Consider the following 16125-nt stretch of genomic DNA (forward strand, 5'->3'; position numbering starts at 1 on the left):
ACACCGATGGTCGAAACTAAACCCAGGGTCTCGACCCGAAATGTCAACTATTCCCTTTCTCCAGAGATTCTGTCGGACCCGCTGTGTTAACCCAGCTTTTTGTGTCTATCTTCAGTTTAAACTAGCATCTGCAGTTCCTTCCAACGCTGAGCGTTGTTCGTGTGTAGTATGAACGATGCCATAAAATAAATTGAAGTCTCTTTCAAAGTTGCATCAGACCTGGCGCAACCGTAGGATTGGAAGCATAAATCTAGGCCATTATCAAAACACTTTAAAAATAGCTATATTTAACATGGATTCGCCATGTCGGTGATGCCGGACTGTCACAGATACAGCCCAGAGAAACATTCACTCTCCCATCCCTCAGTTAAGGAATTAATAACTGTGATTCACTGTAAACCCCACCTGATGAATTGTTATCAACAAATCTTTTTTTTTTTCACGCAGAGTGGTGAGTAGCTGGAACACGCTGTCGAGAGAGCAGTTAATGCAGTTTCGCTGACTGCTTGTAAGAAGTGTGTACACGTCTGTGGATCAAATGCTGGAAATGGACACAGAATGCTGGGGTAACTGGAGAAGAAGGGTCTCGACCCGAAACGTCACCATTTCCTTCTCTCCAGAGATGCCTCCTGTCCCGCTGAGTGACTCCAGCATTTCTGTGTCTATCTTCGGTGTAAACCAGCATCTGCAGTTCATTCCTACACATTTCAACCAATTGCTAGAGACAGGGGCTGATATCTGTGGTCCTCTACTGTTCAGCGTGGACATGGGGGACCGAACGGCTGGGTCCTCATTGCACGATTCCCCAACTCTACACATCAAACGCTTCAGCCCCCTCCCTCCCCCCAATTTTTTGTGTTAAATATACTTTCTACATCTGAGCAAAACACAAAGTGCTGGAGGAACTGGTGGGTCAGACAGGCGACGTTTCGAGTCGGGACTCTTCAGACGGGTGAGGGGTCCCGACCCGAAACGCCGCCTGTCCATTCCCTCCACAGATGCTGTCTAACCCACTGAGTTCCTCCAGCACTTTGTGTTTTGCTCAGGATTCCAGTATCTGCAATTCATTGTGCAGCTACATTTCATGATTCCACCTCAACAAAGGTCACACAATCGCTCGAATACTAATCGTAGCAGTGCACATAACTTCATCCGATTATTTCTAAATATTTCAGTTCCTTTGTGGCGTTTTTACTAAACGATATTCAGCAGTGCTACACTTGACAGAACATGACTGATTACTTGAACAGCAACTTTCATCGTGCGCTGGTAGTTTGTTGAAATATTTCACAATTTTGTCAATATCTGCTTAGCCAAGGAGAAAAAAAGCGAACCGCACTGAAATATATGTGCAATTTGGAAATTTTCCCCACCATTAATCTACGGAGTGTAGAAAAGACAACTTTGGTATTTTGAGATGGATTAGGAAGGTAGCCTCGAGAGACTGCAGATGCTGGAATATTGGGCAAATCACAAAGTGCTGGAGGAATTCGGCGGGTCAGGCAGCATCTGGGGAGGGAATGGACAGGCGACGCTTTGGGTCGGGACTCTTCAAGAGTCAAGAGTGTTTTATTGGCATATGTTCCAAACAGAACAATGAAATTCTTACTCACAGCAGCACAACAGAATATGTAAACATAGTACTCTGTAAACCAGTTCAGTGTGTGTATAAAGAAGATAGACACAAAATGCTGGAGTAACTCCGCGGGTGAGGCAGCATCTCTGGAGAGAAGGAATAGGTGATGTTTCGGGTCGAGACTTTCTTCAGACCATATATACACACACACACATATACGTGAGAGAGAGTCATATAGCGTGGAAAAAAAGGTCCTTCGGCTCAACTACATACACACACGTAAAACAAACAAAGAAACAATAATAGTGCAAAAAGACAAAACCAATGACAGACTCTTGAGGGGAAAGGATTTGTCGTCGTTTTGGGTCAAAGCTCTGCATCAGAGTTTCCGCCAGCATTTTGCTTTCTGCTCTGCGTTGGAAAGAAAGCCAGGCGGACAGACAGACGTTGAACTGGTGCTGAGGGTTAACTACAGAGGAGAATCGTTGTTTAGGCTCAGGTCTGACAGACCTTCCTGCAATCTTGCTCTCGGGGAGTTTCCACAGCTCGAACCTTGTTAATCATTTCTCATTCGCCTTTGTTATTTACCCTGAGAACGTATAGGTGTCGCAATAAGCTACCGCTCTGACTTCGGCAGCCCGGCCTAACTTCAAAACATCTCGGGGTGGAAAACTATTGCCAGTGTTATTGTCCCGGATTTTCTTTCACAATTGGATCAATGATCTTATAGTCTTCCATGGATATTTAAGAACTTCTTAAGAATAAATTGATTTTACGGAGGTGTCTCCTCGACATTCAGATTACAGATGAAGATAGAAACAAAATGCTGGAGTAACTCATCGGGACAGGCAGCATCTCTGGATAGAAGGAACAGGTGACGTTTCGGATCGAGACACTTCTTCAGAATGACTGAGTTTGAAGAAGGGTCTCGACCCGAAACGTCACGTATTCCTTCTATCCAGAAATGTTGCCTGTCCCACTGAGTTACTCCAGCATTTTGTGTCTATCTTCGGTTTAAACCAGCATCTGTAGTTCCTAGCTACACGTTCAGTTTACAGATATCGAGATACTTGTTCCTTAAGATAACTGACCATGATTTGGTGTGTGGGGTCTTTCGGGATAAATATGACCACTTCGTTGAATTAAAAGGCTGCTGTGATTCTTTGTTGCATACTGTTAGTGTGCTTGATACAGATCTAGTCCTCCATTTAGTTCCCAATCTGTGCTGCTTCAATTAGAAACTTGCTGAAAAAAGACTCCCCGTGTATATATACACATGATCTATATATTTGTGTATTTGTGAGGATGTGTATATATATACACACACTGAACTTTTGTTTTCTTTCTAATTTACAGTGTACTATGTTTACATACTCTGTTGTGCTGCTGCAAGTAAGAATTTCATTATTCTATCTGGAACATATGATAATAAAACACTCTTGACTCTTGACGACTTATGAACTTAATAATAATAATAATAAATTTTATTTAATGGGCGCCTTTCAGACATCTCTAGGACACCTTACATAGTAATCGGAATAACATATAATCGGAATATAACAAGTAATAAAGACATCACAGAGACACAAATTAAAAACAGAATTCAATCCAAAAACAGAAAATCAAAAACACAGTGTGAAGAGAGAGCAGCGGCAGCCAAAGCGCGCCAGCGTCCACTCTCTCTTCACGGCAGCCATCTTGGACACAGACCTACATGACTACAATTAGACAAAAAAATCATCCCCCCACAGTGGGTAGCACTGTGGGGGAAGGCACAATGTCCAGTCCCCACCCCATGTTCACCCCAAAGTCAGGCCTATTGAGGCCACCGCAATTGCCTCTACGGAGGCCCGATGTCCCTGGCCGTTCTCACCGGGTGGTCTTGCCCCGGCGTCGGGAGAGTCTTTTCGGTGGCTGGGCCACCTGGAACGGCCGCTTCCTGGTTGGAGCCCGCGGCTGCCGAAGCCAACAAGGCCGCGCCGGTTTGGAGCTCCCAGGCTCCCGATGAAAAAGTCGGCGCCGCCTCTCCGCACTGCCGCCTCTCCGCACCGTAGACCCGCAGCCCGGAGATGTTGCTCTCGGCGGTCCAGCGCGTCGCTCCAGCGCGGCGACCCAGGCAAGGCATCGCCCGCTTATGAGCATATGGAAATGTTAGAGAAGAACTTTTAATGTTAGAGAAGAACTTATGAGCATATGGAAATGTTAGAGAAGAACAGGAATAGGAAATCAATGGCAAGATTTAAAACATTGAGTTACCCGTAATATCAAAACACCATTTGACTGCCAACTGGCCCATGGCATCAAGAACCAATAGACAATAGACAATAGACAATAGGTGCAGGAGTAGGCCATTCGGCCCTTCGAGCCATTCAATGTGATCATGGCTTATCATCCCCAATCAGTACTCCGTTCCTGCCTTCTCCCCATATCCCATGACTCCGCTATTTTTAAGAGCCCTATCTAGCTCTCCCTTGAAAGCATCCAGAGAACCTGCCTCCACCGCCCTCTGAGGCAGAGAATTCCACACTCACCACTCTCTGTGAGAAAAAGGGTTTCCTCGTCTCCGTTCTAAATGGCTTACTCCTTATTCTTAAACTGTGACGCCTGGTTCTGGACTCCCCCAACATCGGGAACATCCGAGCCTTCCACTGGCTGGAATCACAACTGAATGAAGGAACATGGTTGTGTTAGTTGGAAATCAATGGATCCCAGCTCCAGGGCATTGGTGCTAGAATTCCTCACAGCTGCCTCACATTGCTAGCCATCTTTAGGGGCTCATCATGACAATTCTTCCTTCATAAAGTTGGAAGTGGGGATGTTTGCCAATGATTACACAATGATCAGTCCCATCACATCTCTTCACTAATGATCCAGTGCATGCCAACATGTAGCGTCATCTAGATATCATCAAGACAGAGATTGATGTAGGAAATAACGTGACTAGAAACTTAAGCAGGCCAACCACATAAGGTGGCGGGTACATGGAATGAGCTGCCATAGAAGATAGTCAAAGCAGTTATTATAACAACATTAAAAAAAAACACTTTGGACAGGAACATGGATATGAAAGGTTTAGAGGGACCTGGGCCAAACACAGGCAAATGGGACTAATTAGATCGGGCATTTTGGTCGGCATGGACAAATTGGGCTGAAAGTCCCGTTTCCCTGCTGTGTGACTCTATAATACAAATAGAAGAACAGGGCACAGGCTGTGTGCCCAAAGGCAAATGAATGATTGATCCATTGCTAGCCCAAGCCTTTCACATTATTTACAGGAAAGTCACAAGCATAATGAAATACTCTCTAAATCTTTGAGGATAAAGGATCCAATTTGATTGCCACCTCTTCTAGTGTCATAAACGCATTCTATCCACCACCGCTACATAGTGTGGCACTGTGTGATTTCTATAAAATGTCTTGGACTCTGAAAACATACGCAGACCTCTGCTCCCTACTGCTACTAAGGACAAGGGCAGCAGGTGCATGGGAACACCTCCATCTACGTGTGCCCCATCAACATGCACAACGCCCCGACTTGGAGAAGAATGAAGGAACATGGTTGCGTTTGTCGGAGATTTGTATTTTTTTATTGGCTGGGTCTAAAATCCTGCCATGCCCTGCTTTGGAATCCTGCCATGCCCTATCGTCATTGGAAAGGATATACACGAGTCACTGCTTCAAAAAGGCAGCCAGCATCATCAGAGACCCACATCACCCTGAGCATACTCCTATTTCACTCCTGCCATCTGGAAGAAGGTATAGGAGTCTGAAAACTATAACGTCCAGGTTCAGGGGCAGCTTCTTGTTACAGCCATTAGGCTATTAAACACTACAACCACCAAATAGGATCCAAACTACATAGACTTGGGAACATTACTTTGTACTACTATTGTCTATTTATTTGTCCATTTTGGTTATATATACTGAGCTTTTTTGTTGTTTATTATGGTTTTACTGAGTAATATGTGTACATATCTGTTGTGCTGCTGTATGTTAGAATTTCATTGTTCCGTTTTGGGACATATGACAATAAAACACTCTTGACTCTCTCTCTCTCTCGAAAATGATCACCAGAACCTCCTCAAGGACATTTAGATATATAAATTAATACTAACCTTGCCATCAATGCTCAATACTTCAGGCATTTATTGATTACAAATTGACTGTTTTTTGCCATAGTGTGGTCTGTGGAAACTTAAAAATATAAAATTATGAGAGGCATGGATAGGGTGGACAGTCAGAATGTTTTCCCCAGGGCTGAAATGTCAAAGACTGAGGAGCGTAGCTTTAAGGTGAGGGGGGCAACGTTTAAAAGAGATATGCAGGGCAAGTCTGTTTTTTTTACACAGAGAGTGGTGAGTGCCTGGAACCTGCTGCCAGGGATGGTGGTGGAGGCAGATGGCAAATAATGCCATTTAGGAGGCTTTTAGCTAAGCACACGGATATAGAGGGAACGAAGGGATATGGATCATTTACAGGCAGATTAAATTAGGCGAACATAGCATAATGTTCAGCACAAGCAGTGTGGGCTCAAGACACTGTTCCTGTGCTGTATTGTTCATGGTTCTGGTGCAGAGATATTTTAAAACATGGTTAGCAATTCTGCATCCCCACAGATAATGTAAACGATAATTACTTTTAGAAACATATCTTCCACCACTTTCTTTCCGCTCATTGGTGTTGCTAGGATGAAATGACCTAACTTTCAGGTGTCAAGTCCAAGGTTTGATCAAGCACCCAATCAAAGGCGCTGGTCCATTAGCAGAGTGAACACCCACACAGGCAATGGAGGGAGCCACTTAGTATCTGCTTCCCACCCACTAGGTAAACATCTTTCCAATCATTTGTCAATGAGGTCGCCTTATCCTTGTGGTATTAACTTTCCTTTTAAAGATAGTAGTGGTGCTGAGCAAACAGCAATTTAGTTACTGTTTGCATTTTTGAGATGGAAAGTTTAAAGTGGAAAATAGTCAGTCACTTCACTAGAGTCTTATATGTAATAGATCAAAAAATAAATCAAAGAAAAGTTTCCTATCTTCTATAACACGGACTACGTTTACTTACCAAGGTTGTCCCAAACCTGTCACCTCCACCACAAGTGGAGCAAGGGCAGCAGGTACAATAGAACACCATCAGTCTGTCTGATCAATCTGAAGAAGGGTCTCGACCCGAAACGTCACCCATTCCTTCTCTCCAGAGATGCTGCCTGTCCTGCTGAGTTACTCCAGCATTTGGTGTCTACCTTCGATTTAAACCAGCATCTGCAGTCCTTTCCTACACATAGAACACCACCACCCGCAGGTTGCTCTTTCACTGGGATTCCTCAGTGTTACTTCAGGCAATCCACCTCTCCAGGTGGCTCAGAGACAGAGGGCAGCTCATTGGTGCAGATGATAGAGCTGCTGCCTCACAGCTCCAGACACTTAGTATCGATCCTGACCTCGGGTGTGGAGTTTGCACGTTCTCCCTGTGACCACGTGAGTTTCCTCCTGATGCTCTAATCCCAAAGATGTGCGGGTTTGTAGGGTATAGAAACAAGGATGTGCAGATGCTGATTTACCAAGAAAAGAAACAAAATGCTGGAGTAACTCAGCAGATCAGGCAGTATCCCTGGAGAACATCGATAGGTGATGTTTCGGGTCGGGACCCGTCTTCAGACTGAGGTTTGTAGGCTAATTGGACAGTAAATTTCCCCTGGTGTGTGGGAAGTGGATGAGAGACTGGGATTATATAGAACTAGTATGAACAGGTGATCGATAATCGGCATGGACTCTGTGGGCCGAAAGGCCAGTTTCCACGTATCTCTAAAACTTAAATACTAAATCATTCCCCAATGTGTTTTGGAGTAGGATCAGCCTCAATGTATTTGACTGGCAATTCTCTACCTGAAAACTTGCAGGAAAAAATAAGATTTATTTTTACTTCTGGGTAAAAATGAGATATAAAAAAAATTATTAGTGATTTTTATTTCTGAAAATATTGACAGACATGTTAATAGTTTGTAATTGTTTCTGATTGTTAGAAACAATTAAAAATGATAAAAAGTTTTGACAGAAGCCACTGGTCAGCTCTCATCTTTAGCCGTTCGCTAGATCTCCAACACTAACATGATCCTACATACTGGAGGCAGTTTACAATGTTACCAAGCCAATTAACCTTCAAACCTGTTTGTCTTTGGAGTGTGGAAGGCAACGGAAGATTCTGGAGAAAACCCACGCAGGTCACGGGGAGAACGTACAAATTCCGTACAGACAAGCGCCCGTGGTCAGGACCAAACCCGGGTCTCTGGCGCTATAAGACAGCAACTCTACTGCTGTGCCAACGTGCCACCCTAGGTAAGGTGGACTGCTCTATTCTAGATAAGTATGTGCAGTCAGGGTCTATTAAATCCAAATGTGTGGGAAGGAACTGCAGATGCTGGTTTATACCGAAGATGGACACAAGGTTCTGGATCAACTCAGCAGGTCAGGCAGCATCTCTGGAGAAAATAAACTGGTGATGTTTCGGGTTGGTGCCCTTCTTCAGACTGAAAGTAGGTGGAGGGGGGAACTGGTTGTAGGAAAAAGCCAGTCTGTTCTTTTCCGGCTTTCCCTATCTCCAGTTCTCCACTTCCCCCTCCCCCCCACCCCCTCCTCCTAAACCTGTCCTATCCATGTACCTGTCTAAATGTTTCTGAAACGTTGCCAAGACCTGATGTCACTTCATAATCCAATATTATTATTCATCATATAATACAAGGAAATTAAGGTATGAGGAACTGATTGCATGTGAGGTTAATCACTTTAGGTGTGAGCTTCCATTAGGTGTGATCTTCAGTTCAGTTCAGTTCAGTTTAGTTCAGGGATACAGCGTGGTTACAGGCCCTTCGGCCCATAGATTCTGCGCCGACCAACGATCCCCGCATATTAACACTTATCCTGCACACACGAGGGACAATTTACATTTATACCAAGCCAATTAACCTACAAGCCTGCACGTCTTTGGAGTGTGGGAGGAAGTTGAAGATCTTGGAGAAAACCCACGCGTGTCTAGTTTGGAGCACCTTAGGTTATATCTCTGCTCCCCAGTGACTCTGCAGTAACAGGAATAGTGTGATAAACTATCAAAACAAGTACTCAATCCAAAAGGAGAACAGCAATAATTTAAAGCATTAATGGCCACAGCAAGGTTGCAGTGATACCTGTCAAGCATACATTTCTTGTTGTCCATACGCATATATGGTGACTAATCTCGACAGTTTATTCTTGTCGCTGTTTCCCTTGGTTCCTCTGCCGCTTGCGAAAGCTCAGAGCAAAAACTAACAAACTCAGAAACACAGGAAACAAAGATATTACAGCTGACTGCAATGTCTGATGCTGATTTGAACACACTGTAGATGACACTGTGCTCAGGTGTCATTTTACCCAAGGAAATCCAAGTGGTGCTAAAAATGTGGCGATTCTCACACAAGCGCAAATAAACACTGATTCTGTCAGCCTTTATCTCCGTCACAGTTACCAGCAATCAGAAATGTATTTTTATCCATCCATACGAGCTTTGTAGCAGAGTAAAAACATCCTGACCAATGATACCTGCAGAAGAACTAATCGTAGAATATAGAACAGCAGCACAACGCAGGAACAGACCTGCCTGATGCTGTCTGTCCCACTGAGTTACTCCAGCATTGTGTGTTTATCTTCGGTGTAAACCAGCATCTGCAGTTCCTTCCTACACAGGAACAGGACCTTCAGCCCACTATGTCTGTCGAACATGATGCCAAGTTAAACTAATCTCTGCTTTCACATGATCCACGATCCTCCAATGCCTGCATATACATGTGTCTATGCAAAAGCCTCTGAAACACCACTATTATATCTACCCCCACTAGCATTCCTGACACCCACCTGTGTTCCACAATCTTGCTCCGCACAAATCCGTTACACTTTGCGCCTCTCACTTTCATGCTATGCCTTCTAGTCTTTGACATTTGCATCCTGGGAATAAGGTTTTGAATGGTTTATGCTAACTATGCCTCACTCATAATCTCATACACTTCTATCAGGTCTCCCCTCATCCTCCAACCCTCTAGAGAAAACAATCCATGTTTGTCCAACCTCGTCTTATAGGTAATACCCTCTAATTGAGGCAGCATTCTGACAAACAAGACACAAAGTGCTGGTGTAACTCAGCATCTCTGGAGGACATTGATAGGCAATGTTTTGGGTAGGGACACCTCTTCAGACCTGTACCTAGTGCTGGAGTGCAGCTACTCCAGCACTTTGAGTCATGTTTTGGAAACCAGCATCTCCAGTTCCTTGTACCCAGCAGTCAGATGAATCTCATCTGTGCCTTCTCCAAAGCCTCCACATCCTACATGTAATGGGGCAACCAGACCAGCACACAACACTCCAAGTGCAGCTTAACCAAAGTACTATAATGCTGCAAGATGACTTCCTGACTCTTATACCCAATGCCCGGACCGATGAAGGCAAGCCTTCTTTACTACTCTGTCTACTTGACACACCTACAATCAAAACCCCCCACACATTGACACTATACCCTGAGGAGTCCCTTCCACTGGGAGTGAAAGAGACATGGCCAGTCTGGCTCTGCCTCAATTGCCCCCACAACACCGGTCGGACGATGCAAAGGCCACATGCAGAAGTGGGGGTACAACAACGATGGACCAACCATATGTGACTGTGGGGAGGCAACCCAAACTATGTAGCACTTACTTACCTGCCCCCTCCTCCCAGAGTCCTGCAAACCAGAAGATCTCAAGGTCTTCAACCCATGTGCCAGAGCCTGCGTTATGCAGTGACACAGCAAGAAGAAGAAGAAGCTTGAGGCCTTGGATTAGGGGCAGATACACAGCAGACAATGTCATCATCTTCACACACCACCTGGCAACTCCTCAGCCCAGTCCCAGTACCCCTCCGCCCCACTGACTCATTCCCCATTGATTTAAGATGAAATACAAACAACTCATCTGAAGAAGGGTCTCGACACGAAACATCACCTATTCCGTTTCTCCGGAGATGCTGCCTGACCTGGTGAGTTACTCCAGCTTTTTGTGTCTGTCTTAGGTTTAAACCAGCATCGGCAGTTCCTCCCCTCACAACCTACTCCGTTTGTTTGGTTCTGACCAAAATGAGACCCTCATTTATCATTCGCAAAATAAACGTTACCTGATAATTATCACATTGCTGTTTGCAGAAGCTCATTGTGCAGAAAGTAGCAGCTGCATTTACTGTATTCTAAAAGGAGTGCATTGGCTGGAAGATCTGAAAGGGATATAAAAGGCACCACATAAATGTAACATATTTATAACACATAGGGTTACCACTAATCCATTGGATACAAAATGGCCCAGCAGAACAATCCCATTCATCTTATAGAATAGAATAGAATAGAATATTTTATTGTCATTGCACAAAACTGAGCAACGAAATTCCATTTGCTTCTCCTCCGTTAAAAGAAATACAACACAACAACCAATACACATATGTACAGTTAATAGTAAAACAATAGATACATTTTTAAAAGAGTTTAAAAGAATTTAACGGTATTCCTCGAAGTTACTTCTTGCTTCCCAGTGTTCACTATTGGAGTTAAGCTCTTTTACCGCACATGGGTAGAAACTATTTTTTAGTCTACCGGTGCGAGCCTGCAGAGACCTGAGTCGCCTCCCCGAGGGTAGCAGAGTAAAAAGGTGGTTGGCAGGGTGGGATGTGTCCTTCTTGATATTTATGGCCCTGCGCAAGCATCGGGCCTTGTATATGTCACCCAAGGAGGGCAGGTTAGCGTTTGTAATGCGCTGCGCAATTTTTATAATTCCCTGCAGCGCCCTCCTCTCAGCCACAGTACAGCTGGCAAACCACACCAGGATTCCATAGGTGAGGATACTTTCCATGGCACATGGATAGAAGGACAGCAGCAGCGGCTGTGAGACGTTAGCTCTCCGTAGAGACCTCAGGAAATACAGCCGCTGATGAGACTTCTTCAAGAGAGTGACGGTGTTCATTTGCCATTTGAGGTCCTGGGAGATGTTTATTCCCAGGAACCTAAAGTCGTTGACTCTCTCCACCATGTCTCCTTTGATGTATAAGGGAGCAGGTTCCTCTCTCCTCTTCCTCCTGAAGTCAACGACAAGTTCTTTTGTCTTTGATGGGTTTAGTACCAGGTTGTTTTTGGTACACCAGACGGTCAGTTTTTGGACTTCATCCCTGTAGGCAGACTCGTCATCGTTGTTTATCAGTCCCACCACAGTCGTGTCGTCCGCAAACTTGATGATCCTGTTTGTACTGTGTGTTGGTATACAGTCGTAAGTGTATATTGTATACAAGATGGGACTCAGCACACATCCTTGTGGCGCACCTGTGCTAAGCGTCAGGACTGGGGAGTAATTGGGCCCCATCCTGACAGTCTGTGGGCGGTCTGTTAAAAAGTCCTTAATCCATCCACATGTGTTTGCATTAACACCTAGATCAGACAGTTTGTCCACCATTCTGCTGGGGATGATAGTATTAAATGCAGAACTAAAATCTACAAATAACATCCACACATATGAGCCAGGATGCTCCAGATGTGCCAGTGCAGAATGTAGAGCTGTGTTGATGGCATCTTCCGTTGACCTATTAGCTCTATACGCAAATTGATGCTGATCCAGGGTGAGTGGGAGTGAGGACTTCATTCCCCTGCAGCCCCGCAACCTATTCTCCTTGACATGCTCAACAACTTCCTTCCATTCTTTGCCATTTACCTCTACTAGCAATAATTTACAGTTGATAGTTAAACATGTACGAGGAAACCCGAGCATTTAATTTTACAAATTTTGTCAGCCAAATTCAATATGTTTCTTTGACTAAGAAAATGGGTATGTGTACTTTTTTTCTAACTTATTAGGGTGGCACAGTGGCTCAGCAGTAGAGCTGCGGGTCTCACAGTGCCAGAGCCATGGGTTTGATCCTGACTACAGGTGCTATCTGTGCGGAGTTTGTCCGTTCTCCCAGTGACCATTTGGGTTTTCTTCGGGTGCTCCGGTTTCCTCAAAAGACGTGCAGGCTTGGAGGTCAATTGGCTTCTGCAAATTGTCCAAGAACAGCCATTGCAGAGAAGAACAAAATGGAGCATGGTTTTGGGAAAAGTAACAAACACCTTTTCATGGAGATACACAAACATTGCACGATACAACAGAACTTCCAGACGTCTGCTGATTGCTTCAGAATAGTAGATTCATCAGAATACAACTGCAGAGGATTCCAGCCCTGTCTAAAATGGAGAACATCAGTGTGCTCATTAAAGGTATTTTGAGAAATCACCGCTATTGTTGGACTGCTTTACATACATTGGTTAAAAACTCAAATTGCAATTGAAGTTCTCCTGAGCTGGTAGTGTAGTCTCTGGTGTGCTTGTGATTCATGTGATGTGAAGAGCATCACTTCTATGCCATTGAGTTAAGCAACTGAAAAGGTCTCGGTCAATGAAATTATTACCTTGAATTCTGTCAAAATTTCACGCAACATAATTATTACATCGTTGAAGACTTACAGATTATAGGAATTAAATATTCCTGCAGCAACAAAGTGTTAAAAAACCTAAATTGGTTATTTTTGAAGATTGAAATCATATTTAGCATGACAGGGGCCAGGGTGTGTTTGATGCAAATTATGTTTATGACCTAGGTTCACTGCCAAAAGGCTGTTTATACTCTGCAGATGACAGATGTCACAAGTTAATGCACAAAATTACCCAAACTGAGCCTAATTAAAGCTCATGTACTCACCAATGACTATTGAAGAGTGTTGAAACTGTACACATAATAATAACAATGTCATGTAAAAAGGACAAGTCATTGAACATATTTAAATAGTATGAAATTAGCACAAATGATGAATATTGGAAACAAGCCCTTCGGCCCACCGGGTCTGCACCAACCAGCGATCCCCGCACATTAACTGCCCTACGCACACGAGAGACAATTGTACATTTATACCAAGCCAAATAACCTACAAACATGTATGGGGGAGGATACCGAAGATCATGGAGAAACCCCACGCAGGTCACAGGGAAAACGTAGAAACTCCGTACTGAAAAGCACTCGTAGTCAGGATCGAACCCGGATCTCTGGCGTTGTAAGGCAGTAGCTCTACCGCTACGCCACCGTGCCGCTCCCTTGTGTATCCTCAACTTGTGTATCCTAAACTGATTATTAAAAAATAAATTTACATCTGATACATTTTCCACCATAAGTTATACGTTCATAATGCAGAGGGATCTAGGAGTGCAGGTTCATGGCTCCCTGAAAGTGGCATCACAGGTAAATAGCGTGGTCAAGAAGGCTTTCAATACATAGGCCTTCATCAATCAGGGTGTTGAGTAGAGAAGTTGGGATGTTATGTGACAGCTATACAACACGTGGGTGAGGTCACATTTGGAGTATTGTCCGTAAGTTCTAGGAGCAGAATAGGACCATTGGGCCCATCAATTCTACTCTGCCATTCAATAATGGCTGATCAATCTTTCCCTCGCAATCCCATTCTCCTGCCTTCTCCCCACAACACTTGACACCCTGTAGAACTTAGATTTTTTTTAAATCAAAATAAACGTTATTCAGAATAAAAAATATGGGCAAAACAAGAACTTGGCAAAAAGATCTTCTGACTTGTGAAATTTGTCCTGCAACTGGTTGAAAAGCACAGTGAATTCATTTGACGACCTATTATACTCCAGACATTCCCCCATTCAGTCTTGTCTATGTCGCTCAGAGCTGCGACATCATTAGAGCCTTTACCACTGGTCCTCATACTCCCAGACTAAGGATGTGTGGGTATTCGAAATAATTTCCTGCTCCAGGTTTGTCTCCAGCAAAGAGTATTGGAAATCCTGGATATGGATCTTCAACCAGGATTGGACCTGGTTTAGGAAGATGTGGAATATGGCCTGGCAACCAAAGAGAATGGTCAGGGATTAATGAGTACCTGGTGTTCGGGAAGGACCAAAAATCTTCAGGAAGGGAGCAAAATCCACAGGGAAAATTTGTAAGCAATAAAATACATCTACCATTTTATTTCAAGTATTTCTACGAAGGAGGGTGTACTTTCTACATCTCGTTTCTGACTCATGTTGCTGTGGGTGTACTGCATCCATTGGTTTGATGCATTAGTATTTTTAGATCAATCCAATTAGAGCACTATGTAGAAAATGATCCTAATCTCATTCCTGTCTATACACTCAGTCGGTGGTTCTGCTCAATTGACGAGATCTGATATACTTCATGTCAGAATAGTTTGTAGCGCAGAAACAGGCCCTTCGGCTAGCCAACCAGCAATCCCCGCACATTTACACTGTCCTACACACGTTAGGGACAATCTACAATTATACCAAGCCAATTAAACTACAAACCTGTACGTCTTTGGAGTGTGGGAGGAAACTGGAGATCCCGGAGAAAACCCATGCGGTCACAGGGAGAACTTACAAACTCCGTACAGGCAGCACCTGTAGTCAGGATCGAACCCTGGTCTCTGGCGCTGTAATGCTGCAACTCTACCACTGCGTCACTATGCCGCCCTAGAATACATGGAACATTATAAACAATAGACAAAAGAGCAGTGTAGTACGTCTGCTAAATGCATTCCATAATTTTCAGCTGTATCAAGGTTGAAGTAGAGCGAGGTTGTATCCTGTGGAGGTGCACCGCTTCCCGGAGTTTACTGGTTGTGCACTGATGTAAAAATCATATCACAGCAAGGCAGGCTGGAGTAATCTACCCAGTAATAAGAGAGCACAAGGTATCCATGAACCTGCTTCATAAATGTTGCGATAGTCCTGGCTCAACTACCTCCTCCAGCAACTAGTTCCATACACCCACCAACCTTTGCGTGAAAAAGTCACCCCTCAGATTTCTATAAAATCTTTCCGCTTTCCCCTTAAACCTATGCCCTCGGTTTCTTGATTTCCCCCACTATGGGCAAGAGGTTCTGTGCGTCCACACAATCTATTTCTCTAATGATTTTATACACCTCTATAAGGTCACCCCTCATCCTCCTGCGCTCCAGGGAATAGAGTCCCAGCCTTGCACCTTGTACCTTCCAAAGAGTCCACCAGGAACTATACTGGAAATTGGACAATTTTATACTGGACAATTTTTACATTTATCAAGCCAATTAACCTACAAACCTGTACGTCTTTGGAATGTGGGAGGAAACCGAGGATCTTGGAGAAAGCCCACGCAGATCACAGGGAGAACGTACAAACTCCGTACAGATAGCGCCCCTAGTCGGGATCGAACCCCAGGTCACCGGCGCTGTATTCTGCCGTGAGGCCGCAACTCTACCGCTGCGCCACCGTGACCTGCTCAACCTCTCCCTATAGCTCAGACCCTCGAGTTCCGGCAACATTGGAATTGACTTTGTGTCAATTCAGCACTGAACAGGATGGGTGTCATTTCAATCAGCTAGAAGATTAACCCAACGTGGGGAAAGGGGGTTGTTGGGGAGTGGATGAATGGAGGGCTCAACTGCACCACTGATTATTATTGTAGCAGCTTACAATAATACCAAACCTGTAAA

General features: G+C 44.2%; 1 long non-coding RNA gene across 1 annotated transcript; it reads right to left on the minus strand.

Annotated features, from left to right (window-relative positions):
* Nucleotides 1-634: 634 nt before the first annotated feature.
* On the minus strand, nucleotides 635-15783 carry LOC116982333. The gene is made up of 3 exons (XR_004414426.1): nucleotides 15659-15783; nucleotides 9454-9459; nucleotides 635-662 (listed from the first exon to the last, which is right to left on the minus strand). It is a non-coding gene; the product is annotated as an uncharacterized LOC116982333 (long non-coding RNA).
* Between the last annotated feature and the right edge of the window lie 342 nt (nucleotides 15784-16125).

Source organism: Amblyraja radiata, chromosome 16, assembly GCF_010909765.2.
Source record: "Amblyraja radiata isolate CabotCenter1 chromosome 16, sAmbRad1.1.pri, whole genome shotgun sequence".
NCBI lineage: Eukaryota > Metazoa > Chordata > Chondrichthyes > Rajiformes > Rajidae > Amblyraja > Amblyraja radiata.